The 24709-nt window shown below is 47.3% G+C and overlaps 1 protein-coding gene and 1 pseudogene across 1 annotated transcript in view; both read left to right on the top strand.

The window, feature by feature from the left end:
• Positions 1 to 24709, top strand: part of FAM171A1 (family with sequence similarity 171 member A1) — a 377776-nt gene that overhangs the window by 124380 nt on the left and 228687 nt on the right. The gene's annotated exons all lie outside the window — the stretch shown is intronic.
• LOC144785275 (homeobox protein Hox-D13 pseudogene) lies at positions 1702 to 2397 on the top strand (annotated as a pseudogene).

The raw sequence follows: 24709 nt of genomic DNA, 5'->3' as shown, positions 1-24709 counted from the left end.
GGGGATGAGAGTTAACTGTCTTTACTTGAATTAATATTGCTACTGTCGTTCTAGAAATTAATAAGAACAGATTTTTTTTTTAAATAACAAACAAAAACACATGGCAACAGAAATAACGAATGAGTGGTCGTACTATGAATTTAAGGCTGTTATAGAGAAAAAACGATGTACCAGTACACAGAAATAGGTAAGCAAAGTTAAAAATACAAAGCTACACCTTTGTGCTCATAACTTGAATTGTATTCAATTTAAACCCCCAAAAAGACAAAACAACTAGAATGTGGTACCAGCAGCGCTTTAAGTGGGCCAGGTCTGAGCACCAGCAGTTTTTTTTATAGGGGGCCTCGAAACGGGTCTCTGTCGGGCTCTGTTTTGTGCCCTGGCACAGGCAGTCAGTTTTTTTTTCCGGACTGCAGTGACAGCTGGCACATGGATGTGCGCTGCTCACACTGCTCGCTTCTCAGTAGTGGAGAAGTTACGGCATGACGTCATGCCAGGTGAGCGTTGTAGGGGAAGGGAAATCCAATAAAGAGAGTCATTTTCTCGCCTCATTTCCCTTCTCTCTTTGAAACTCAGGAGCAGCAACATTGTTGTGGTGTCATCAGGGCTTTAAGTGGAAGCTTTTTCAATTTTATATAGAAGAAGTCATAGTTGCTGCTTTTTTGGGTTTCGCCTGCCGAAGGCTGCGCTCTGCGCAGCTTTTCGGCGCAGGTGAAATCCTATGTCGACAATAAGCACTTCGGGAACGTCCCCCGGCTCTCATTGGCTAGCTCCATAAATGGAGGCTAGCCATTGAGTGCCGGATCTGTCCGTCAAGGCCGGACCAGATTCGGGGGCGTTCCCGAGATTTTTTCCCTGGGCGGAGTTACGTTTTTTCTGTTCCCTCCCCTTTCACTGAAAGTGATTTCAGATGCGCTGTCCATTCCCGCCCCCTCTGTGTGCCTTTCCGCCCCCCCTCGCTGTCCTGTGCACGTTTCCCGCCGTCCGTGTCCTCTCCCGCCCCCTCCCGCCGTCCGTGTCTTCTCCCGCCCTCCTCCCGCCGTCCGTGTCTTCTCCCGCCCTCCTCCCGCCGTCCTTGTCTTCTCCCGCCCCCTCCCGCCGTCCGTGTCTTCTCCCGCCCTCCTTCCGCCGTCCGTGTCCTCTCCCGCCCCCTCCCGCCGTCCGTATAGAAAGTGAGTTGATGGGAAACACGTAGATGTATCTGTAGCTCGTGCAAGGGTTCGTACCTTACAGTGAAGGGAAAATAGGCTCTGAAATCTGATAAAATCGTCAGAAGTATATGCCGGATGTGGGTAGTCCTTGTGCTGGAGGCAAGAGCCCTCCTTGTGATGGCGGGTGGTGGTTGGGGGCGAGGGGGGGGCGGGCAGAGTGCTGGAGGCCTCAGTGTTGGATAGTGGGTTGGGGGCAGACTCCTCTTGCAGGAGGGCCTGTGCGCAGGGGAGTGGGCCCAGATCACCTTGTGTTGGGGGTTGAGGGCAGAGATTCCCAAGCGCTCCAGGACCACGTTGCCTCAGACGGCCAATGGCCTTGCACTTGGCACGCTGCGCACACATTCCTCCCACTCCCCTCTCCCTCCCTCTGGCTGGAGGTTAGTTTTTATCACCGCACCGCGGTGACCTAACCTGCTTGGGGGGATGCCTGGCTCTGCCATGCCTGGCCGGGGGTGGAGGAGAGAGCCGTGCGCAGGCCCCTGAGAGGGACATGGACGGGCTCCGAGCGGAGGGCACCTCTTCCAGCGGCCAGGCCCGGGGCTTCCTCGCCTCCCCCAACGTCTTCGGGCCCACCGCTGGCCGAGCAACATCTGGCTTCGCCTTCTCCGGCCCGGGGAGGTCGTCCGGCGCTGCGCGCTTGGACTCCGGCAAGGATGGGGCCGGCGCGCCCTCCCTGGGCTATGGCTACCACTTTGGGAACGGATACTACAGCTGCCGCATGTCGCACGGGGTGGGGGTGCAGCAAAGCGCCCTGAAGCCCTCGCCTCATGGCGCCTTCCCGGTGGAGAAGTACATGGACGTGCCCGCCTTGGGCAGCGGGGCGAGCGCGCAGGGCAGCGAGGGATCCTCGCGGGCCAAGGAAGTCTCCTACTTCCCGGGGTACCCCGGGCCCTACCAGCCCATGCCCGGGTACATCGACGTGGTGTCCAGCTTCGGGCCGGGCGAGCCCAGGCACGAGGCATACATCCCTATGGACGGCTACCAGTCGTGGACCCTGGCGAACGGCTGGAGCGGCGGCGTGTACTGCGCCAAGGAGCAGCCTCAGGGCGCGCACTTCTGGAAGTCATCCTTCGCAGGTGAGGGCTTTTATCCTTCTCATGGACATGACTGGGGCAGCTGCATCTGTCTGGAAGATAGAACGGGGCGCTTTTGCCAAATCCCATTACAGCTCATGGTAAGAAACTGACGAGCAAGGCAGATGCGTGGGTTCACATGGAGGCTGTATACACGGTATGTGAGTGCGTGATGTGGGGTGTGTCTGTGTGTATGTGTGTGCGGTGTGTGTATGAAATGGTCGTGTTTGCGTGGTGTGTGCATGGTGTGTACATGGGATATGTGTGTGCGCAGTGTGTGTGTTTGTGCATGGTATGTGTGGGGGGTTGTGTTTGTATATGGTCTGTGTGTTTCGCGTATGTGAACATAGCTCGTGTGTACATGCTGGGTATGTGTGGGGTTTGTGTTTTTATATGGTATGTGTGTTTCGCGTGTGTGATTATAGCTGTGTGTGGACATGATGTGTGTGGACATGCCATGTGTATGTGTGCATGGTGTTTATGTCCGTCTGTCTGTCAAGGGGGATGTTTTAATAATGGAAGTTATGGGCCACCAAAACGTCCACGGGAACACACATGCGCGCGCACTCGGCGTATTTCATTGCAACTCTCAGAATGATTCCCGTAATCACATCGCGTCCGGAGAGCTTTCCTCTGGGCTGAGGGTTTCTGAATCCCATGTGAAGTTTGACAAGTGCACACCACGACACTGCGCTTGACATGCAAACAGCGCCTCGGTTAATATGTGCTTGGAGAAGCCTCCCCACACACAGACCCAATTACACCGAACCTCTGGCACATGTCGTCAGACGCCACGGAGGTAACAACAGGGGTTGCGCCGCGATTCCTGAATTTCATCAAGTATAAATTATGTGCACTACAACTCGCTTAAGTGCCGGCGATTTATGTGCAGGGAGGCATGCCTTTGATCTCCCATCTGCCCTCCCAGGCGCCTTTCTATTCTCGCCCGTGCTACACGCTCCGGACAAATTCAAACATTGAAACTTTGCGACCGCCACACATATTACAAGACTTTTCTGGAACTCAATTGCTTTTACTTTGGGCTTTTGTTCCGGGGCAACCTTTATCAGTGGATCTGGTGTAAGAAAGCAATGTCACTCTGACATTTTCTGGAAATGAATGTGAATGCGATTCTCTTAGAAAAGCCGAAGTTCTTTCGCATCTGTTGCATGGCAATCAATACATATTGTATGTACATTTTCTTGCGTAACTGCAGTTATTCAGACACCGGATATTCGTGAAAGAATAAAGTATGTATATCAGAATAAGGGCAATTTATTGTTCTTAGTGGACACTGAAATAGCAGACCACGCATTTCTGTTTAGCCAAGTTTATTACATTATATGACTTTGAGCGAAATAAAAAAACACATGTACATCGAACGTTATTAAATACAACACATGTTTACGTAAATTAGTATTTCCTGCTTTTAGCTATCGCTGAAATTAAAAGTCAGTACAATTTATCTGTTTTTTAGCAGTAAGAGCATTAAAAATAGCCCAAGATAGTGTCCCTAAATTAATTTTTAAAAAGTGCAGTTTAATTAAAAGCAGACGATGGCTGTCCATGAAACGGTAATCCACAGGGTTTCTTCCAATTTGTGAAGTTTGATTTCGGGCCTCGTTTTATCTTAAAATATAAACTATATTTTTACTCAAATCCGTTCATTTTATTAGGTGTTTCTAGTGAAACACTAAGGAATATATGTTGCTTTGTTGTTTCAAACAGTGCACCCTGTGAAATGGTTGTCAGTGAAATAGTACATTATCGGCTTTGTTCTGGTTTGTGCCATTCACTTTTCGGTGACAGTTGTCAGTGGAACAATACACTCTATTTGGTTACAGTGGGTGCAGGTTATGGTTGCTATCAGGGTATTTCGACAGTATCTTGGTGCTGAGAGGCAGTAAGAGTGTGTAAAATACAACTCAAGAATCCTAACCAAGAAACAGGACAGGTCTTCCTACCTCTCTGTGTGCACTGAAAAGGCCCTGACATGTCCTGACACATTTAGCTGCTGGTATTCTGATTCTCACATTTTGGTTGGCAATGAAACATATAAACAATTCGTGCACGTAATTATTATATATTAGTTAGTGAAAACAAAAAAACTAAATATTTTGCTTAAATTCGTGCAGTTTATTATTAGGCGAAGACGTCAGTCAACTAAGAAATTACATTTTGGTGCGATTAGTGCGGTTTATGATGAGGTGTTGGGTGCCAGTGAAAAAAAATAATATTCATTTTGCTGCCATGTGTGCAGTTTATACAGAGGAGGTAGCTGCCACTGCAGTATTAAACTATATTTCATGTACAATTATTTCAGTGGGTGCTCAGTTGAGGTGTTACTAGTGAAACAGTAAATTGACTTTTGTATACATTTTGTGCAGTTTAGGAGGTGTGTGTTGTCAAGCAAAAAGCTAAATATTGTGCAACAGTTAGTGGTGTTGGATGGTTGTTACTGAAGCAATAACATGTTTTTTATACATTAGAGCAGTTCAATACTTGGTCTTGGTATACACCCAATATGCTTTTTGGGTTTCGCCTGCCGAAGGCTGCGCTCTGCGCAGCTTTTCGGCACAGGTGAAATCCTATGTTGACCATAAGGACTTCGGGGACGTCCCCCGGCTCTCATTGGCTAGCTCCATAAATGGAGGCTAGCCATTGAGTGCCGGATCTGTCCGTCAAGGCCGGACCAGATTCGGGGGCGTTCCCGAGATTTTTTCCCAGGGCGGAGTTAAGTTTTTTCCCGTTCCCTCCCCTTTCACTGAAAGTCTGTCCATTCCCGCCCCCTCCGTGTGCCTTTCCGCCCCCCCCCCTCGCTGTCCTGTGCACGTTTCCCACCGTCCATGTCCTCTCCCGCCCCCTCCCGCCGTCCGTGTCCTCTCCCGCCCCCTCCCGCCGTCCGTGTCCTCTCCCGCCCCCTCCCGCCGTCCGTGTCCTCTCCCGCCCCCCCTCCCGCCGTTCGTGTCCTCTCCCGCCCCCTCCCGCATACTGGCCTATAGCGCTAACAAATTATGCATACAAGACACATAATAGTTAGGCAGGTTTGTTCCAGTTTTTTTATTTATTAGAATGATCCTAGAGCAACGCCTGTAGCGTCCGCCAAGCTATATACCACAGTTTGAGAGAGCACTATAAAAAGTTAACACACATTTATGTAACATTCATTTCGATTTGTATTGTAGATCTGCTCTCGGTTATATTAAAACAAGTTGGAAAATACGTCGTGATTCTATGATTAAGACTACTGTAAAGATAAAGCTGGGCTTCTAGATTGTCAGTTTCTATTTCCGTGTTTCACATGCCAGTAAAAACACCCTTGAACGTGGGTGTAGCCCCAGCCTGCCGCAGACTATCGCTGCAAAACGCCCATGCAGCTTATGACCGGCTCTATAGCGAAGCAGCCACTGTTAGTCTCCACTGCCATCACACTGTTAGTCTCCACTGCCATCACAGGAGCTAACACTGAATCCATTCAATGGACAGAGGTACTTACTAATGTCATATGGCATCTTCCCGGTGACTGCTCTCTGCTAGGGTTCGGCGGAGGATCTGTCAGCCGTAGCTCCTGACAGGCAGTGGATGGTGCGCCTGCTACCAAGCTTCTCCTCAAACCCGGAAGAAGGCGGCGGGCTCGCGACTCTCCGTAGGCTGTTACCATATATAGTCAACTCGGTGCCTAGTTTCCAGCGGCCGCCCTTCCCTCGGAGCCAGCGCTGCTGCCTGCAGAAGGAACTGGCGGAAGCAACGTCAGGAGACCTGGCCAGTGAGCAGCCAGGGAAATGAGGAAGAGGCGCTGGAATAGAAACAGAGAGGAGGAGGACGACGAGCCGGTCTCAACAGTACGGGAAGCTGGTGGCCATGTTGGAACTTATCATTTTCTACTTTACTGGGCCCAGAATGAGTTCGAATCGTAAAATAAAAGAGATAAGATGCAATGTTGGACATTTCCTTTCAGTTTTGTTGTGTTTTCAATCTACCACAACACAGTCGCCCTATTAATACATTTCAAGTATTCCATTTCTAGTTAGATGGACTTACATAGTTCGATGAAACAGTTACTTTTTACTATAATAATTAAAAGACACAAACGTATGTCACTCTAAAGTGAATCCTGTTTAAGATGGCCGTCCTGTGTTCAAATCACATTGCGAGTCTTGCTTACATACACACATCGCCACTGCTACAATAATTAGTATGGGTCAGGTGTAGGTGTGGCTCCGATTTTAGGGTGTGGTTCCTTGTAGGAAAGATTTGAACACCTATTAAATACACTGAACAAGCAGCGTAAGTGTTACGTTTTTTCCCGTTCCCTCCCCTTTCACTGAAAGTCTGTCCATTCCCGCCCCCTCCGTGTGCCTTTCCGCCCCCCCCCCTCGCTGTCCTGTGCACGTTTCCCGCCGTCCGTGTCCTCTCCCGCCCCCTCCCGCCGTCCGTGTCCTCTCCCGCCCCGAATGATGGGAGAGAGGGGAGAACCAAGGAAGGAAGAACAAGCATTTACAATGCAACGGTTTCGCCTTTGGAAAAGTTAGAGCTATTGGCAATGTAAAGGACAATGCCATTTATTTATCTGTTTTCAAAACCAACACATAAATACAAATGTTGTCATTTACAATGCCAATAGCTCAAACTTTTCCAAAGGCGAAACCGTTGCATTGTAAATGCTTGTTATCTTATGCAACTAACAACCATTGACAAAGCCAATAGTCCTGACTTCTTGTAGGTATGATGTTACTTGTTGTATCATATATCTGGATGCAATGACAGAAAGAACATCAAAATACAAGTCGGGCGGCACACTATGCTAAGCACAGATTTTTGGCTTATGTGTTAAGCCACGCCCTTAATTACATTAGCCACGCCCCTTTGAGCGACCCCCCCCCCTGTTTTTTCATCCCACTTAAAGCCCTGGTGGACCCGATACCTCGCTCCAGACTGGAGCCCGATTTGCGGCGGAGAGGAACAGCGGCATTTTACCAGAGATGCTCCTCAGTGGAGGGGACACATTCAAGTTGCTCCCTCTTCGCCGCTGACAATTGCTGGTAGGAGTAATGTAAATGTAAATGTATTGCGATTTATATAGCGCACGTATCACCCGAAGGCATCAAGGCGCTTGCTTTGGGAACCCGTCCTGGCTTTTCCCTGTGAGATAACCCCTACTGGGTATCCCCAGGGTGAAAGCCAGGCATCCCGCCGCAGGTGGGCAGCCGTAGTGGAGATTAAGCAACTATTGCCCAGAGTTGCAGCGTAGGACCCCATGATCAGAATAGGCACTGAGGCGAGAAATATTGAGTCCGTGGACATTTTGGGCTCAGTACCCTGCCGCGTCGGGAATTGAACCCTGGTCCCGGGCTAGACCTCTGCATCAGGGTCTCCTGCTCTAATCAGTGAGCCACACTCCTCCACTAGTGAGGACGAGTGAGGACTGCGGGCTCCGGCCTGTGCAACCTGCTGTTATCTGGCTGTTGCTGTTTGACCACCCTGCACACCATTTGAGGGATTGGTGTTGTGTGGGGTCTGCTGATGCTCTGCAGCACAGTGACCTGCTCGTGCCCCTCGAGGACCTGTGGCCCGGCAGGACAGCCATCTGTACTTGTGCTGCCACATGGCCTGGCCTGGTGATTGCTGCCCAGCCACACCACAGGCTAGGCTACCTATGAACTTGACCTTCTGAGAGGTCCGCCTTTGATCTGGTGAAAGTATTGGGGAAAGGCATGGCCAGCGACCCAGCAGCACGTTTCCTTCATCCTGTCTGACAAGAAGGGCAGGTAAGTGTGTGATTCTGCACGTGTTCCACTTCCTCCTAAGTCAGTGGATCACCATTGTATGTGTATAATGGCCCAATGTTAACTCCCTAGACTTCTTTGCCGCAATATGGCAAACCATAGTCTCCTCTGTGGTCACTCGACAGTGTTATAGGTGAGTGACTTATATGTTATTTTAGATCTCTATCCTTACAGATCACGGTCCAACTGGAGCACACACCCAGCGCCGCAGTGCAACTGCACTCCCTCCTAACTGACCATGACTTAGTCGACATCTGGCCAATTAGGCACCCCAAAGTGGCAGAGAGGGCACCTGCGTGACATCTTTTCATGAAGGATGGGCATGAACAGACTACTGGCATACTACACGGATGTCTGCATGCGCACTACAAATGTCGAGCACTTAGTCCGAAGGCTGTCGGTTCACACGCCAAGTATCTTAACTCTGTCTGCAGTTGGCACACCTGATCACATCTTCATTTAGTAGAGACTTCTCGAAAATGCACCCCAATATCCCCTTTTTAATACCGAGCTACGCAGCGCCAGTACTGATTTCTTCACACATAATGGCAACACTGTGGAGTGCTCTGTGAGGCTTTTATGGTGTACATACCATGGAAATCCCACACATAAGCAGTCTGAAAACTTGGCAGCTACGTACATACCGCTTACAGGCTACCAGATTTCCCATTTGGATAAAAGTTAAACTTCGCCCAGTCTTGTTCTCCTTGGATTGTGACTTGATTTAGCTCTCGAAAAAGTGCCACTCATTGTCGTTGAAATGTCACTCATAATTGCACTGAAATTCTGACCATGTCACATATAGCAATTTTAAACCTTGGCAGCTATGCAGGGAGTCACTGAAGTCATTTGCATTTGCAATCAGATTCATCAAGGCATTGGGCCCATTGGCCGCCACCCCAGCAGTGCAGCACTGACCTCAAACATGATCTCAGGTCAGATTCTGTATTAATGGGGTTTCTTTTCGTCAGGTGTTGTTCATGTGTGTGTTCGTCTCTGGGCATGGCCAGAGACGAACAATGTTCCGAGCCATCAGGCAGAATATGTTTGCTGCTCCCTTTGGTGGCGCTGTGCTGCTGGACTCTTGGGGGCTGTAACGGGGGGGAAGGTTGGGGTCAGCAAGTCTGCTTAAAATGTATTTTCCAGCACAAGCCCCAACTTGGGGCTTTCAGTCTGGATTTCACAAGAAAGGAGTTTGCGCTGTTAAAATGTACACACTTGTGTGTTCAGCGGATGGTTCACTTCTAAAAGATGCAATTGGGCCACAGTGACGGTACGGTAGCTGCAGTTCCCAGTGTGCAATCTGACAGAAGTTTTAGAAAGAGACTTGCTGTTCCATAATACCCAATTCTCGTGTATTCTATAAAGTTTCGTTTTTGATGTCCCAGGAACAGATTATCCAGCTGAATAGTATTCGTGGCAGACCCAGCCTTTTCAGAAAGCTGAAAAGGCTGGTTCTGCCTTGCATTGATTCCAATCTGTAACGAATTACCTGCACAGAGTTCTCTACAGAAGGTGCAGTGTTAGGCAAATTACATCACGAATCCTCTGATGAAATCACAGATTTGATCTCTGATCCCAGCCCAAGCCCTTCAACAGCCTCCTAGTCCTACTTGCTCCTAAGGGCCCAGGGGCAGCATGGGCAAGATGTGGAAGCTAGAACTGCTATCACACATGGTGTGTGTGTCGCACTATTGGCTCCCTTCGTATGGTCACCTGGGGAAGAGCTGTTATCATAGTGCTAGACAAGGTTAGCTGGAAACCCTTGCACAGAACAGCCTTCCAGCTTGTGTGTGGAGGGTTTGCATTGCTGACGTTCATAAAGTGGTTTGCAAGCAGCCTCCCTAGGAAATTAGTGGTAGCCTCTGAAGCTTCTGCTAGAGTTTTAGAAGAGAGAGAGGTGTGGCTCTCGGGCTACTCGCTAGCCATACCTTTCCTTGTTTATGCCCCTTTCTCCTCCTCTCTCTAATAGTCAAAAAATGTAAGTCGTCAGGTATGGGGCACTTCACTCACTAATAGGCCCTTTAAAACCCTCCTTAGTTTCTATTTCTGCTCCTGCCTTCTTCATTACACCTGGTGCAGGGGTAGAAACCAACAAGGGCAGTGCCACACCATGAGTACCCAAGGGCAAGCCAGGGGTGGGAGCTGCTACTCCTAGCCAGTGGGCACCCCTAACTGAGTTTCATTCTTATCAGCCAGAGTCTCAGGGAACCGCCCTGATCTGTGGGGTGCGAGTTGGTGGCCTAATGAACTGGGTCCTCCCCCAAAACCCGTTACCGAGCTAAAAAACCTCGGTGTGTGGTTAGATTCCAAATTAACCTTCGCATGTCATACTAAGAAGGTGGCAGCCATGTGCTTCGGCATCCTGCGGGGTTTGAGGCCTATCCTCAAATTTTTCGATGCCCCCACACGCCAGATGGTGATCCAAGCTAGTGTTTTATCCAGGCTGGATTATGCTAGCTCGCTGTTTTTAGGCGCCAACCAGGCGGAGATTATGCGACTCCAACGAGTCCAGAATGCGGCCGCCAGGGTTCTGGTGGGCCTACCTCGCTTCTGTTCGGCCCGCAGTACAATCTCTAAACTGCACTGGCTACCAGTAATTAGACGCATAGAGTTTAAGACCCTTTGTGTTGCGTTCAAAATTCTTATTACTGAGACCCCTACCATCCTTCAGCATCTTTTGACTCTGTACATCCCTTCACGCAGTCGGCGCTCTGCAGGTCAGAAACTAGCTCTTGTCCCACGTTTCCAAAAATGTAGATTTGGTGGTCGATCGTTCACAGTGCTGGCTTCTAAGCTCTGGAACGCGCTTCCTGTCTATATTCGATCTCTAGAAGATCTTTTTTCATTCAGGAAAGCAGTTAAAACTTATCTTTTCCCATTGCCCTACTAAAGTCAGCTCTTTTCCTAGTTGTTGTCTGTTGTGTTGCTCTGTTTGATATAGCGCCGGGACGCCCCTTTGCTGGGACAGCTGCGCGCTCAAAAAATTTGATTAACATAACATAACATAACAGATAAGGTACTTATATTAATTCACCTAAAAATGTATGGTGGAGATCAGCTTTTGCTATATAACAAGCAATGACACCATTCAAATCATTGTGTTTTGTGCTAAAATACCAAGCTCATAACAGCAAATCTGCCAGTGGCTGCCATGCAGCAAATGAACTTGAGTACTGAATAGTAATTACCAACACTAAATTTAAGATTTATTAATACTGTGCTTTCAAAGTTAATTGGCATAAATCGTAATTAAGTGACTTGAGCCTTAAGCATATATTCTGCATGTAAATTTCATAAAGTTACTTGGTTGGCTCATCTGACAAAAATTCAATTGAAGAGGTGAAAGGAGATGTATTATAAACAATAGTTAAGGCTCTCTGTTAAAATAAAGGCAGGCAGGCGTGGAATTGCAAATGAACATTGTCATAGCCTTTCTCGCACAGCCTTTGGGTACTAAGGCATTGTAGCACACAGAGCATAGAAGAAAAACAATTGGGAACCAGACGACGAACAAATTGTGCTGCAGTGACAAGGCACCGTGACTTAAGAATAATGGGCGGTTCTGGAGTACAATGCCACATGGATATGATTTTTAAAAGATGGCATATGGTTTAATAGACTTAATATTCAAACTGAGAATGTTGCCAATGTTGTACATATTCGTTCCAGCTGCCAATTTGAAGTTGTATGGAGAAGGAAGATTTACATTAACCATCAAAAACACTATATCGATTATTACAAAGGGAAGTAGGTGAGGTTTCTGTATGGTTCAAGTAAGAGGGTAGAACTGATTATATGCTCAAGGTATGTTGGGTGCTTTGTTTCTACCCTGACTACTGTATTAACGATGTATAATGATCTAACAAGGGTGGCATGAGTAATTTGCATTAGATTTAACATGTAGATCCAGAAATATCTGCTTTAGAAGGGAGTAGTTCTTCTGTGGTCCAAAATACATGTTGGACTCGGGCTGCCACTTTCTGGTAAAAAAACCCATAAATTAAGACACACTGTCCTATTTTCTTTGTGGACTGAAAAACAATGTAAGTAATTAATCCCATGATTGAACTTGGAAAGGACACTAACTGATGATAAATACCTGCATTCTAAACTGGATCCTTTTCTTCAGGCACCCAAGGAGATGTTATGTTATGTTATGTTATTTTATTTTATAAAGCGCACAGATGCCGCAGCCAAGAGGCGTCCCGGCGCTTAGGAAATAGTGGTGAACACAACACGGAAATAATAAAACCAGAAGGAAGGACTAAACAGTGGAAAATAAGAAGGTCTTCAAGGCCTTTCTGAAAGGAAGCAGATCAGGGATGGAGCGAAGAGGGGCAGGCAGGGAGTTCCAGAGAGCTGCCGCCATCACAGAAAAAGAACGTCCGCCCATCCTTGCTTTTTTTAAACGTGGCACTACAGCAAGGTTTGTCCCTGAAGATCGAAGGGCTCTGGAAGGCACATAATGGCAAATTGTTTGTGAAAGAATAGGGGGAGAGGCTAGCTTCAGGATTTTAAAAGTTAAACAGAGCGTTTTAAATTTGATTCTTTGCCCAACAGACAGCCAGTGAAGATCCTGAATAGTACGGCGTGCAGAAACGAACTTCGGAAGGCCAACCAGCATCCTGGCGGCCGCATTTTGCACCCTCTGCAGGCGAACTAATTCCGCTTGATTAGCGCCTAAAAACAGGGAGCTGGCGTAATCTAGTCTAGCCAGGACCGTAGCCTGGACAATAATCTGTCTCGTGTCAGCATCGAAAAACTTAAAAATAGGTCGTAAACACCGCAGGGCACCGAAACAAGTACCGGCAACCCGTTTGGTGTGGGTGGTGAATGAGAGTTTATCATCCAACCACACCCCAAGGTTCCTGACTTCGGCCACTGGAATGGGAACAGGGCCCAATTCAAGTGGCCACCACTGATCGCCCCAAAGCTCGCTTTCCCTACCAAAAATAATAACCTCGGTTTTAGAGGCATTAAGTTGGAGTCGATTGTTCGCCATCCAGCCCGCCACAGCTTTTAACGCGGACTGAAAAGTGGCGGCATCCATGTTGGACTCCCCATTCAGTGCCACCGCCAGCTGATATAGAAGGAAGCTAACTCAGAAACATTCCCAGCGCCATTAGCACACGTAAAATGTTTTTTAGATACATATTGTTCATACTGAATGCTGAGACCTAGTTAGATAAGACCTCGTCAGCCTCAGATTCCTCCAAATTAAAATCCGGTTTGATCTGCTTTGCTACATCAAAAAATGACATTTTTGTTGGCTCTTAGGGCTCAGTGCACTTTACCACCACTTACCAGTACTAAAGTGCTTGCGCTTTTTCCTTTCAAACATGGTAAAATTGGCTTACACCGAATTGGCAAGTTCAACCCCCCAAACTCCCCCTAGTAGTGGTTGCTCACTGTGCTTGCTCGCTACACACCATGTGGGGGCTGGTCTCACTTTTACTTTGTTCTCTCTGATTCACTACTTGTATCTATTTTTGGTGCTCTCTGAAAGAATGTCTATGGGTACATATAACTGGGTGGGTAACCTGATGTTCTTTAAGGTCATCATCTACTATTTACTATGCTTTGAAAGTTGATACAATTTGAATATGTAATGAAAAATGTGCTGTAAAATTCACTATTTTGGTCTGTTGTTTTCCAAAATTTTCTTGGGGGGAGAACCCCCCCAAACACCCCTAGTAGCGTTCAGGCTCGCTCGCTCGCAACGTGCCGGACGGGGGCTGGTCTGGCAAAATTTGCCAGGGCTGCTTTCAATTCCCAGTCCGGCCCTGATTAGGAGGCAAGTCCTCTGAGGGTTAGTAGCAGGCTTCAAGCAGCAGGGCTGTCCACTGGTAGCAGGAGAGCAGTCCTCTGAAGTACAAGCCATTCTTATGGGGGGTCCCCCGCAGGTCCAGGAGTGAACTGAAGAGTAGGCCTGAGGAACTTTTGGAGTTGCTTCCCCTGCCTTCCCAACAGATGATTCTGGGATTCCCTTCCTCATAGCCCAGGCTTCAAGAGGTCTGGGGTGACAAAAGGTCTAGTGTGAAGTTTTTTGTGAATGTGCTGAGGCAGCTCCTTCAAAATGTAAGCGAGACAGGAAACCGCTCCACCCATACATACATCCTAACAGGATGGCCCATCCTGGCAACACCTGGACCACCTTTGTCTCACTATCTGGGAGGAATACGCAATGACAAACTGTCATGCTAATCAGTCCTGTGACCCATGATATAGACTGCAGGAACCAAAGGGCTAGGGCAAGAACATTCCAACTTTCCAAAGGTGACATTTTCAGAATTGTGACTAAAAATCTGACTTTACCATTAAAGAGGATTTTAAATTGCAATTCTTTTGAGGCCAAGCATGACCTTAATACTTGTTCCCAAACAAATGTCATCACTTATTACATGTAATGAGGTAACTCTGTGTCGTCCTGTGGGAGAGGTAGGCCTTTCAGTAGTGAAAAACAAATTAAGGAGTTGTTCAGTATCAGGACATGTAAAAGTTAAAAGTACATGCCCAACTTTTTAAATACTTTACACACTGACTTCAAGGCTGTCTGGGGCCTACCTTAGGGGTGACTTGTATATTAACAAGCATTTGCAATGGAATAGGTCTTGCGTTACGGAAAGTTTGAGCTATTGCCGTTGCATTATTAATTGCAACGTCAATAGCTCAAACTTTCAGTAATGAGAGAGCTATTGAATTGGAAATGCTTGTTTAATTTAAGTCCATTGTAATTGCATTTATATTGCACTACTACCCTGGACAAGGCATCAAAATGCTTTTTCGGCAAATAGCACACTACTCCGGAACCCAAAAGGATTAGTGGTGAGTTAGTATAGTTGAATTAGAAATTAATTTGAGCGTTGGATATGTTAGTCTGTTATTTGGATGGAGAAGGATAGTGGAGGGATATAAGAGGGAAAGGTTTGCATTTATATAGCACTTGCTACCCATAATGAGGTGTTGAAACGCTTTTTGGAAGGTATCACACTACTCCGTAACCCAAATAGGATTTGTGGGGAATTAGTATAGGGAAATAGGAAATGAATTCGAGCAGCGGACATGTTAGTCTGTTATTTGGATTTAACAGGAATAGTGGCGAAATAGAAGAGGGAAGAGTTTAGGAAGGTTTTATTTTGGGGAGTTCATAGCTGTAGGAGGGGGTTTGGGATGAGTAATTGGGAGGTGAAGGGAAAGAGTCCGATAGAAGGGTTTAGAAGGGCTTGTTTGGGAGATCTGAATAGTGAAAGAGGTATGCGATGGTACAAGGAGGGGGAGAGTAGGAAAGAGTCTAGAAAGGGAGGGAGAACAAGGAACAGGCAGCCATTTTAAAGAGCACACAATAGCAGAATCCTGAGCTGGAGGAAAATGTATGGGGGCACAACCTTGCCCGTCAGTATAACTACAACCCAATACATTTGGAAAAGGTCTATAGCGAAGTTGAAGAACAGCAGTAATTAAACTAGGTGAATAACCAATGAACAATAGAGAAAGCCCACATAGAAGGGACTGATCACCATGTTGGTAGAAAGTTTCTTTACATTTTATTGATCGAATAATTTTTTTTTAATAGATTTTTAGTTAAAGTTCATATACATTACTTTTGACTATAAAGGAGTAATCGACTATTTACAAGACAACATCTTAAAAACTCCTAAAAAACATAACCGACATAGACATGGCATTAGACAAGAAAACGATGTAGGCAATGCGGTAGATGGGAACTACGTGCCTTTCGGCTTCTCTGCCTTCATCAGGTAACCGTCTATTGCACTTCAAGTAAATGAAATGAGTGACAGTCAATAATATACAGTGGGCAAAATAGAATATATATATATATATTTTTTTAAACAATGCACCTAGACATATGATCTCACTCAAAAGTAAATATACACAAAGCCACATATATTATATACATGTATACATGATATGTACATAGAGACACGTAGTCATATATTAGTCAAAAAACCTGGTACAGTATATGACAACAATATGCTTCACTTCCTAAATACATGTAAAAGGTTAGCATTGACGCAGAAAAGCTCAGATATGACAAATAATATCTTGGCATATTCTCCAGCATTTGATATACAAATAGCAGTAAACATATTGCCACAGGGATTAAATTACAGGATGATCCAGATCTAAAACAGAGACATAATAATTGCGTAGTGGGGCGACCCATGTATGATATTATGATTGGATTGAAACACATGAACAGACTTATCTCGCAACTTAAAGGGTTGCCCTAGCTAATAAAAGAGAGAAGGGGAAATACTTACAGACAAAAGATAAGAGACGAGGTAATGACCAAGTTTGGCAAACCAACCATCAACCATAAATGCTCCTGTATGGAAAGAAAGAGTAAATGATAGGGTAACACACAACTAAGTTATGTGTGCATAATGGCCTCAGAACAGTAGAGGACAGAAACTTCTCACCACCATAGAAACACTGATCAGGTGGGTGTAATAAGAGAAAGTAGAGAAGAATGATTCATAAATGGATGCGATAGTCCCATGAATCAGCAAGACACAAATAACCCATAACTGATTTTGTAGATCTATATTTGTGGATGAGGTAGGGGTGGAAAAAGAAAAGACTCTAACTGAATAATAAAGGTGAGAAATACGAATTATGTGAAATGAATACCAGGGATCCCAAGTGCGGGGATACAGGACAGAGGGAAAAAGAAAAAGTATGAAAGCAAAACATGAGACCAACACTTACCAGGAAATGATAAAGTGAAGCGACGATGACAAAATGATAAGATGGAGCAAGTCCTGATAATATTGAGAGCTAAACAGAGATTGTCGTCACGCTAAATACATATGAAGCGCAAATGAGTAACAAAGAAGAAAAAGAAATGCATAACTTGGGGGAACCGCAAGCTGTGTTGGCCGCATATACCTAAGACTCAGAAGAGATCACAGGAGTACCTTCTCTGAGGTATGTAGATAGCCTGAAGATGGGAACTGAACATATAAAACGACGAGAAGGATATCTGATGATGGGTAGTGGTAATCTACAAAGAAACATCACTAGATGTAAGCCATGTAATATATAAAGAAGGCACCTAGGTAATAATTGACAACGAGGGTGTAGGATACCTGAACACGTGCACTAGGGATCACTACGACTTGGCACCAGGCAGTTGCGGAAAAGGATTAGAGTCCGCACCTTATGGGATATCTGAAATAAAAATCAAACACCCATAAACACACAAAATCTATGATAAAGGGTGCCTATGTATCGGAAATTGATAAGTGGCCGGGAATCTGACAATATTGGTATCTAGACTCGTATACATAGAACGGGGAGAAACGTGAATAGACCAGGCATGAACCTCTAGATAAATAATGTATAGTAGAAGGAGGGGCAGCACGTAACTGGAACGTCAAGTCTGTTTAATGGCGGAGCACAGAGGTACAGCCCTTAACATTTACGTTCTGCCAGTAGATACAAGATAATAAAAGGCTGCCCATCAACCATATCCAAATAATATAACCTAGTCGGAGCAGCATTGTTCCGCTAGTTTGCTGAGATATGTAGTAAATAATGAACAGGAGGGGTAGCGCGTGACAAGAAGCTGGGAGCTGCACAGTCAGTACGACCAAGAGGAACCCTGAATGTGAGGGGGAGTGGCGGAGTGACAGGGGAAGCACTAAAAATGAATTTAACATTGTGCGAAACCTGTAAAAGTTAAAATCTACAAAACCTAACATCCAGTAAAGTGCAGAACGTGCATTAGCGGTGAAGCAGAAGCGCTGGTTAATGATTCAGCTGGGAACCTTTCAGCCTACGCAAGTAAAGACAACACGCACACACGAGCAGAGGCAGGGCCAACAAAAGGAAGAGTGCTCTCAAAGTCCCATAAATTAACATGAAGAGTAATGGCACAGTAAGGGGGGCAGTCCTCATGGGAAGTTACAAAAGTTGAAAAGAATGGACTACTAGGCATGTTAACCAATGAAAAGCAGGCATTTAGGAAGGACAGCAAGAGGAACCAATGAAAAAGATGGGCATAGGTTCAAGCCCATATCCTAGATACAGCATGTCTTGGAGACGTTGCCAGCGCTGCCTAGGTCAGACCTAAAAAGGAAGCTTAAACCTGGCAAACTGGTTATTTTGGCACATCAAATTGGCATTTTAAAATTCCACACAGGCTACAATGAGAGACCTGAGACATGTTTTAAAGTCTACTTAAGTGGGTGGTAAAATAAGCACTGCCGGCCCACCATTGGCATTTTATTTACAGTGCCTGGGTACATGTAGTACCACTTTACTGGGGACTTAAAAGTAAGGTAAACGTGCTAATTGAGTGTAAGCCAATTTCACCGTGTTTGAAGGAGAGTATATCCGCACTTTAGAAGTGGCTAGTCCTAATGTCAACAAAAAGAAATCTTGGAAAGCAGGTGGGGTGAAGGCAAAAAGTTTAAGGGTGACACTGAGGATAGGGCCAAGTCCATTAGTACCTTTTTAGGTTTTTGGAATGTGACCACTCTTGGCTGTGTAATGTCAAGTGACAGTCCTGCAAGTGACGCACTGGAACTGTAGTATGTCACAGCAGTGGTTTAGAGTTTTGTAAACCACCTCAATGATTCACTTAATGTGTTTTCACTTGTAGAAACCCTGTTCACGATTGTGAAAGGATAATAGAAGTGTATATATAACAAAACAAAAACACCGTTGACTGGATAATAATCATTTAGATACCATTGCGGTATGCCACATTTAAAAGTAAGGGATTTCCAGCTGTTGTCTTTCAGTAGTACAAAGGGATTCAAATAAGACATGGGGACACTGCGGCACTCCATTCAGTGCAGCAGAGTACAGCTGTAACCACTGTCACAATGCCATTATCTTAATGTACAACCACCATCTTCATTAAAACAAGGGTTCAATCTGCTAATGGACTGCACCTAGTACCAACTGGCCTATTAACTAAAACGTGGCAGTCTCTACATTTTACCTATTGGCCTTTGTAGCCAGTTCTCGTCAATAATTCTGAGGCACAGTGCTTATGTGCTGTTGAAGATGACTAATGGTTATCTAAAATCTATCTGTGGTATGTGTATTAAATAGTTAAAAGCATTTTTATGGCCACAATATTCTTGTTTTTTGGTTCAGATGTGAAATAAGTAAGCAGGGCGGCATATTATTTTCTTGTTTATTTTTAGTTGACCCCATGGGGATGAGTTAACAATCCAGCATACACATAAGATTGTAGGGTACTCTAAAACGTCTAATGCATGCTCAAAAATGACATTTAAAAGTTATAGGTGTCCACAAAGATCATATGATCTAGCCATTAGCATTTTACCTAGCAATGCTTTAGTATTGAATCTTTTTATTGAAAAATCATAGCACAAACACAGATAGCGTTCATCACCATCAACCCCCACCCTCTGTGCATAACAAAAGTCAAAGAGTAAAAGAGACGGATAGGACCATCCCATTGCTTGATGTAAGGTTCGTAGAAGGGCGTTTGGTTTGTGCAAATTATCAGCATTGAAGAGAAGAAAAAGAACAAGTAAACAAAACCCTCACCATCCACACTAGCCCGCCCCTCCCCACCCCCTCCCACATTCCAAGTCCTCCGGCCCAATCATCCAGAAGTTCCTTTCCACTAGCCTGCCGTCGAGTCGCCCATATCAGAGAGGGGTAACAATCGCAGGAAGTGAGGGCAAGTGAACTCACGAAACTCCGAGGCCAACAAAGACAAAGGGTTGCCATAGCTCAGCAAATTTGCCCCATCCCCAGCTAAAGTCAATGAAAGCTTCTCCATACCCAACACAACCCATAAGCGGTGGAGCCAACCTTGGAATGTAGAGACATGTGTGGTGCGCTAATGGGAGATGATATTCTGCATAGCAGATCCTAACGCAATCCCTATCAGGCGACCCCTGCGAGAGCGCAATGGATACGTGAGTGGGTTTGGTAGGCCCAGCAGAACATACGAAGGGAGTCGCAGGATCTCCGTTGCGAAGTGTGCATCCACCTCATCAAAGATTTGCTTCCAGTTTCCCTGAATATGAGCACAGTCCCAAAACAAGTGAACCAGTGTGTCCACCTGATTACAACCCCGCCAGCACGTTGCCGCCTTAGAGTGATCCATCGCATGCAACCGTTCAGGGGTAAGATACCAATAAGTGGCAACTTTGGTAAGTGTGTCTGTAAGGCCCATGTGATAGGCAGAGTGTCTGGCTCTATAGAAAATGCCCTCCCATTCCTTATGGCTGAACGTCCTCCCCAAGTCCCTCTCCCAGTGTGCCTTCCCTGAGCTAGTCTGAAATTAGTTTTTTGTCGGATGTCCGAGTGATTAACCAGTGTTCATACTGTGATAACCGCCTATCCGCCTTGGGGCGTACCAATTCACTAAGCGCCCAGTGCCGCACTTGCAGGTAGCGGAGCCTCTCCACTTCCTGCAACCCGTATTCCTGACGGAGAAGGGGAAAAGATATAACACCCTCAGCGTTGTACAGGTGGAAAAGGCACCTGCACCCAGCCGGTCTCAACCTCGTGTAGGCCACCGAATCCAAGCCTGGGGTGAAGTCAGGGTTATCAATTAACGGGGTCAGCTGGGACGGAAAGGTGGTGAACTCGTGCTTGATATTCGTATGGTCCCAAACTTCCATGGGAACCCTGGTGATGTACGAGGCATATAAGTTGGGGGGTCTATGCTGCCTATGGAGGAAGTGGATTTCCTGTAATGGGTGACCTGCCACGGCCTGGTCCTGGAAAAGCCAGTGTTTGCCAGACTTCCATCTGCTCCATTCCACGAGGTAGCGAAACAGTGTGGCCTGAAAGTATAGCAACAGGTCCGGGAAACCGATTCCCCCGCGCTCGGGGGGAAGGATAGCCAACCGCAGCTTTAGGCATGGCTATCTGCCGTTCCAAATAAACTGAGCCAATTCAGACTGTCTGTTTGATCCAGTCTGCCGGTGGAGCCAACGGAATAGTGCGAAACCGATCGAGGATCTGAGGCAGAATCGTCATCTTAACTACTGCCACTTTACCCAACCAGGACAAAGTATAATGCCTCCACCGTCCCAATTCCCACCGGATTTTCTGCCGCAGCAAGGAGTAGTTGATGCTAACCTTAGCTGAAAGTGAGGGGGCCAACTGGATTCCCCTGGTAGATAATCGCGTCTTTTGCCCAGTGGAAGGAAAACGAGCTCCGCAAGAACTCCCCAGTCGATTTCTCTAGGGACAGGTCTAGTGCCATGGACTTGCTCATGTTCACTTTAAAACTGGCCACTTGGGCAAAAGAATGCAGGTCTTCGAGGCAAGCAGGTAGGGACTCTCGCGGCTTAGATAACGTAAGCAAGACGTCGTCCGCATAAAGGTTAATGGTGTGGACATAGCCTCCGAATTTAATCCCCCGCACCTTCTGGTTAAGCCTCTGCACCAACGACTCCATGTAGAGTGCGAAGAGTAGGGGCGACAGCGGGCACCCCTGCCTCGTGCCATGTTCAATAGCGAACCGAGGGGAAGTGCAACCATTTACTCTGACTGTTGCAGCAGGAAATTTATAGCAATTCAATACATAAGTACGGAACTTCTCAGCCAGCCCCGCCTTCACTAGGACTCTTTCCAAGTAGGACCAATGGACACGATCAAACGCTTTCTCGGCGTCCATTGCAAGCATCATGAATTCCCTCGAAGTACTCGTAGCCTTTTCCACCAAGTGCAAAGCCCTCTTAGTATTATCCAAAGTTTTGCTCTCCGGGATGAAGCCCTCCTGGTCCGGATCGATTAAGTCGCCCATGCAAGGCGCAAGGCGGGCAGCTAAGATTCCCGTATAGATTTTCAGATCAACATTAAGGAGGGAAATAGGGCGATACGCCCTGCATTGTGAGCGATCTTTCTCAGGCTTCGGAATGACTGTGATAGTAGCCTCCAAGAGGTCGCTCAAGATCGTTCCGGGTTCCGAGATGGAATTAAAAAAGGTTCGTAAGAAGGGGGGCCACTTGTGCTCCAAAAAAACATCTTATAAAAACCCGCAGAGAAGCCATCCGTCCCTGGCGCTTTTGCCAGTTTTAAGCGGGAGATGGCAGCAATGACCTCCTCTAGCCGGATATCCCGGTCTAAAAAATTCGCCTGGTCCCTCGTGAGAGCCGGTAGTGAAACGGAGTCTAAAAAAGCCCCTTCGGCCGCGGCCTCTGGAGAAGTCCCAGCGTAGAGATCGGCATAAAATTCGCTATATCAGCATGGTCTACCATTGGGCCGGTGAACTTCCTGTACATTCTGTCGTTGCCTAACCTCACGTACCTTGTGAACAAGGAGACGCCCGCACCGGTCCCCACCTGTGTAGTATGCGTGTTAATGCTGCAAATTCTGCCCGGTCCTGATCTAAAGCTGCAAGCTGGTGCCGCGCTGCATTAAGCTGCCTCCACACCCGGGGGCCCCCTGTCCTTTGATGTATTTTCTCCAACTCTCGGGTCTGCTTAGTAAGTTCCTCTCGCTTGCACGCGCGCTCAACATTATCAGCCGCTGAGACCTCTATTAACTCGCCTCTGACCACTGCTTTCAGCGCCGCCCATTGCGTCACGCGCGTGTTATCCGAGTTGCCATTATGCACGAGATAGTCAGCAATAACTTGTCGGATCCGTGCAACCACATCCGTGCGCTGCAGCAGTGTGTCCCGGAGACGCCAGCAGCGCGATGGACGTGCAGCAAGGGGAAGGGCGAGGGTAACTGTCACTGGGGCGTGGTCCGATAGAGATGCGGTCCCAATTTCTACTACAGTCGTAAGCGCCCGAACGGAGGCCGAGGCTAAAAGATAATCTAGGCGGGCGTATGTTTTGTGTGAATTTGAGTAATTAGAGTACTCCCTGTGGTGAGGGTGAAAGCAGTGCCACAAGTCCACTAAGCCTCACCCAGACGGGACAACACCTTGGCAGTAAGAATGCCTGATTGGGAGGTGCGGGGACACGACCTATCTAGTGCGGCACTGGTGAAGGCTTCAGTAATGGCTAAGTGAAGAAATCTCTCCTGACCCTCAATGCGGGCATGCATAAACTGACTCAATCGTGAACGTCAAGGCGCCCAGGGAAAACCTGTAGGTCCACATCCGACCCTTGATCTCTGCCCCTTTATGCAGCACCCTACCCTTGAAGTGCTGGGCCACCAGGATTGCAACCCCTGCCGTCTTTGTAGCATTAGAAGAAAAGAACTGTGTTGGGAATTTCCGGGACCTGAGACGACGAAAGTCCCTCTGTAAGAGGTGCGTCTCCTGTAGGAGGCAGATATCTGCCCGGGAGTGTTCTGGAAGGGAAAGGACCGCCTTGCGCTTCACTCTGTTATTTAGCCCCCTCACATTCAACGTAAGGACTTAAGCTGAGTAGGGAAATTCAAAGAACTCCAAGGAGACCCCCCCCAGCCCACGACCCCCCAAAAAAATGGCAAATAAACAGTCAGCCCTAGAAGAGCAAGAAAGTCAGCCAGTTGGAGAGGATTCCTGTCCGATTCGGCCGTCTCTACCGCAGCCCGCTGACCCTCCACGATCTCCGCCACAGGGGGTTTCTTTACCCATCACTCCTGCGTTGTAGCTGCCACTGGGGCCTAGAAGCATCCTCGGTAGCGGTGAGGTGTGCATCCCCTCCTCCTCCTCAGCAGGTAGATCAATGCCCAGCAGCCGGCAAGCTTCCGACACTGAGCGCAGTTGGTAGAGCTTATTGTCCAGTTTAAATACCAAGTGGATTTGGTAGCCCCAGCTGTAAGAAATGCTGCACTGTTGCAGGTGGGTCGTGACTGGCTTAAAAGTTCTGGCTTCTGCAACGTAAGAGCCAACAGGTCTTGAAACAGGACCGGCGATTGGCCTTGGAAGGACAGTGGGTGCATCTGTCTGACTTTCTGGAGGATCTCTTCTTTAGTACGAAAATCTTGCACACAGACCAATATGTCCGGCGGAGGCGCCGGAAGGGCCCGCGGGGGCCCCACCCGGTGAGCCCTGTCAAGGCGAAGCTCCGACTCCAGTGGCCGACCCAAAATGTGATTGAAAAGTTCTCTTGTGAAACGGAACAGGTCCTTCGTCTCATCTGTCAGCTGCACATTCCGAACTCTGACATTGTGTGGTCGGGAACGGTTCTCTAAATCCTCAAGGTGAGTCTGAAGATCCACCTGCTGGTCATGGACCTGTATAAGTTCTTGTTGTAGGAACGCTATTTCCGTGTCCTTGTTGTCGCTCTTGCGCTCAAGTTCAGCTACCCGTTTGCCAATTCCATCCACATCTCTGCGGACTTCCCTAATTTCTCCTCCGAACTCTTCTTTCAGGGTGTGGATATCTTCTTGCAAGGACGTGAACAGCGACTCAAGGAAGGCTTTAGTGATGGGTTCCGATCCCTTATCCTGCGCCGTGGGACCCGGTGTCGAGGTGGAGGTCATGGCGTTGAGCTGCTGGCTCGCCTGGACCTTAGCCAATAAGTCCTTCACCGTTTTGTCTCTGCGCCCTCTGGAGGTGGACATCTCCTACGCCAAGAACCACCCCCACTCCCTGGCCAGAGGCACCTCCAGCTCGCTCCGTCACAACAAGTCCAGGGAAACCTTTTGACTACTGGTGGGCCAAGACCAAGCTATCCGGCCGCCGCCAACTCGTGTCAGGGGTTGACTCTTGCAATCACAGCTGAAGCAC

This window comes from Lissotriton helveticus, chromosome 10 (assembly GCF_964261635.1).
Source record: "Lissotriton helveticus chromosome 10, aLisHel1.1, whole genome shotgun sequence".
Classification (NCBI taxonomy): Eukaryota; Metazoa; Chordata; class Amphibia; order Caudata; family Salamandridae; genus Lissotriton; species Lissotriton helveticus.
This window is presented reverse-complemented; position numbering and strand designations above follow the sequence as displayed.